The 3,793-nt window shown below is 37.3% G+C and overlaps 1 pseudogene; it reads left to right on the top strand.

Moving 5' to 3' along the window:
• Positions 1–825: 825 nt before the first annotated feature.
• On the top strand, positions 826–2,794 carry LOC122738928 (annotated as a pseudogene).
• Positions 2,795–3,793: the final 999 nt, after the last annotated feature.

Here is a 3,793-nt window from a genome sequence, read left to right as displayed (position 1 = left end):
AGACATTTCACACTTACCTGCTGTGTGACCCTGGGCAAATCACTTAACCCTCATTGCCCTGCCCCTCCCAAAATTGTACAATTTGAAACAGAAAGGTCATCATCTTATATATGAAAGGAATTCAACTACTCTAACATGTTCCACAAGTGGCCACCCAACTTTTACTTGAAGAGCTCCAAAGAGGTAGAGGGCAGAACATCATCTTTCCACTTTGGGACAGTTCTAATTATCAGGAAATTGTTTCTGAAATAGAGACTAAATTTGCCCATTTTTGGGAATTTATACTTATTGCTCCTAGTCTAGCCCTTTGGGGACACAGAGATCAAGTCTAATTCCTCCTTAACATGATAGCCCTTGAAATTCTTGACGACTATCCAGCTATCATATTCCCTCATGGATTATTTTTTTTTCTTACATTATAAACACACTCAATTTCTTCAACTTCTATTTCTATGACATAGACACAGGGCCCTTCAGCATTTTAATTGCCCTGCCCTGGACACTGTCCAACTCCTCATTGTCCTTCTTAAGTCAGAGAGCCTAAATCTGGACACTGTACTTCAAATGGCATCTGATGAGGACAAAAAAGTAACACAATGACTCAGAGAGAGGACAAACTGGAACAGAAGTCAGTGAAAATGCTAGCCAATGAAAGTCTTTCATATACATATAATTAGCATGTAAATTTTCTTCAAACCAAAAATGAAGCAATATTGATATAACTGGGGACTGGCTGCTAGGCAAAACATTCCCCGAGGCCCTTAGCTCTTCTCCCAAGCTCAGTGCCAGGATCAGCTGTTGCAATCACATTTCTATGATAATATCATGAATGTCTAAATCAATGGATTTGGCTGTATTGGGTGCCTGGTGACCAGGACTGCATTCAACTTAGGTAAAGTAGACATTGTGGCCATGAATGACTCTTTCATTGACCTCAACTACATAGTTTATGTTTCAATATTCTACCCATGCCAAGTTCAAGAGCATTGTCAAAACTGAGATTGGAAAGGTGGTGAACAATTGAAAAGCCATTACCATCTTCCAGGAGTAGGATCCCACCAATACTAAATGGGGAGATACTGGACCTGAGTATATTGTAGAGTCCACTACTATCTTTACCACCGTGGAATAGATTGAGGCTCATTTGAAGGATGGAGGCAAATGGGTCATTATCTCTGCCCCTTCTGTTGATGCCCAAATATTTGTGATGGGAGTGAACCATGAGAAATACAATAATTTCCTTAAGATTGTCAATAATGCAGCATATACATGCCAAAATAGACAGGAATTATATGAAGTTAAACAAAGCATTTTTTTATAAAAATAAACTCAGATCCAAATAATTGAAATAATATTAATTGTTCATGGATAGGTAAAGCCAATATATTTTTTTAAATGACATTACCTAATCGATGAATTCAATGTCATCGCAATTAAATTATTAAAAACATTTTTACTGAGTTTAAAAAAAATAATAACAAGGTTCATTTGGAAGAACAAAAGGTCAGGAATTTCAAAGAAATCAGAAGAAAAGGGATAAAGGAAATAGTCTGAACATTAAGATCATATAAGGTGAGAGCATTGTTGAAGTATAGAATGGATTATTTCAATTATTTTAAATTAAAGTTTTCTTACATAAATAAAACTATGTAGCCAATAATAGAAGGAATGTGGAAAACAGGGGAAAAAACTTTAATGGACAATTTTTCAGATAAGATGTGATTAGGTTGAAATATTGGTGTGGTATAGGAGATGATGAACTGTTTGACTTGGATCGGCATGAAAAGATTTGGATTTCTGAAGGAAGATGCTATTCACCTTCAGAGAAACAAATGATGAATGGAAATAAGGATAGTAGTCTTACATACATGTGTATGATTGTATATGTGTATGTGTATAGATATCTATGTATATGTGTGTGTGTATGTGTGCATGTATGTGTGTATACCCACATTTAATTGCAGCCTTCTTTAGGGTGGGAGGGAGGGAGGGGGAAATAAGAATGTAAAAAGTAAACAGAAGAAAACAAAAGAAAACCAAAAGAAGCAAATAAAAGCTGGATAGATTTGAAAACAATGTGTAGTATTTATTATATAGGTTTTCTTGAAATGGACATTTATTGTTTTATATTGAATCCTTTTCAATGTTTTGCTGTATAAATGGAAACTTTTTTTTCTTTTCTAATTTTTTTTAAGTTTTTTTTTTTTAATTACAAAAAATATCAGTAATGTCTCCTGAATATACCAATTGCTTGGCCCCCTTGACTAAGGTTATTCATGACAACTTTGGCATTGTGGAAAGAATCATGACCACAGTCCATGCCATTACTGCTACCCAGCAGATAGTAGATAGTCCCTGTGGCAAGCTGTGGCTTGATGGGTTCAGTGCTTCCCCAAAACATTATCCCTGCTTCCTCTGGTGCTGCTGGACCATCAGGCAAAGGTATACCAAAGCTGAGCTGGATGGGAAGCTTACAGGCAGAGAACTCTATGTTCCTACTTCAGATGTATCTGTTAGGGATCTGACTTGCCACCTGGAGAAATCTGCCAGATATGATAATATTGAGAAAGTGGTGAAGCAAGTTACTGAGGGACCCTTGAAGGACTTCTTGTGCTACACAAAGAAATAGGTTATATCCTGTGACTTTAACAGCAGCACTTACTTTTCCACCTTTAAGGCTGACACTAGCATTGCCTTCAATGACTATTTAGTCAAGCTCATTTTCTGGTATGACAATGAGTACCATTATAACAATTGTGTATTAGACGTCATGGTCTACAACAGGGCTTCTTAAAATTTTTCCATTTGGAACACCTTTTCACCTGAGAAATTTTTATGTGACCCTGGGTATATAGATATATAAAATAGGTATACATAACCTGTTTACTGTTGCCAAATTTTTCACGACCCCCACATTCAGTTATGCAATCCCATATGGGTTGAGGACCCATAGTTTAAGAAGTTTTGGTCTATATAACCACCAAAGAGCAAAGCAGAAGGGTATGGTTCTTTATTGCTAGCCAAAAAAGAGTACCACCACTGAGGAGCCCATATCCCTAACCTAATCCCTCTATTAGGGATCCCATGCCCCATTCATATTCTTTCCCCAAAATACCCCTGCAGTAGGGGAAGAGATATAGAGTCCTAAATTGTGTACCATTGATAAAGTCAGCATATTTAGTGCAAAAAAAATACCTGACCTATCTTCACATATATACTTAACCCAAAATGTTGATTGTCCTTTTGTGGTATCACCCCTTTAAAGGTACCTTTCAGTTATTTTTATATGATTTCACTAGGATGGATTGCTACTTATGGGTGACTCTTCAACCATTTGGGGGATCCCAAAGTATAGGGGTTCAGTCTGGCTGCTGACATTGATGAAAGTGAATTCCCTTGCCACTGAGACTGGGAGAGTCAGGAAAAAAAAGTGCCAGTCAATCATTCCCCCAATCCCTCAATAGTCACTCAGTTCCACTTACCTTCTGAAGTATATGGCTGACTAGTTTGGGGACTTTGAGGATACCTACAGGATACCTAGTCAGAAGAGTGGGATAAGGTGGTTAGCTTCCAACTATTTTCCATAGTAAACTCAAGCAAGAACAGAGCAGTATCAGAGAGAAAGCTCTATCATAGTAAACCCAATCCTAGTACACCCTAGCCCCTACCCTCTTCTGCTTGCTTCCTTCTATTATGCTTTCCAGTACCCTTCTCTTTTTAAACTCCTTTTAATCTTGGATTTTTCTCTCATATTCCTTCCATCTTCTGGTATTTCCCCTAAAGATGATATATG

Source organism: Dromiciops gliroides, chromosome 2 (genome assembly GCF_019393635.1).
Source record: "Dromiciops gliroides isolate mDroGli1 chromosome 2, mDroGli1.pri, whole genome shotgun sequence".
NCBI classification, from domain to species: Eukaryota; Metazoa; Chordata; class Mammalia; order Microbiotheria; family Microbiotheriidae; genus Dromiciops; species Dromiciops gliroides.
The sequence above is the reverse complement of the archived record's forward strand: the minus strand, read 5'-3'. Positions and strand labels throughout refer to the sequence as shown.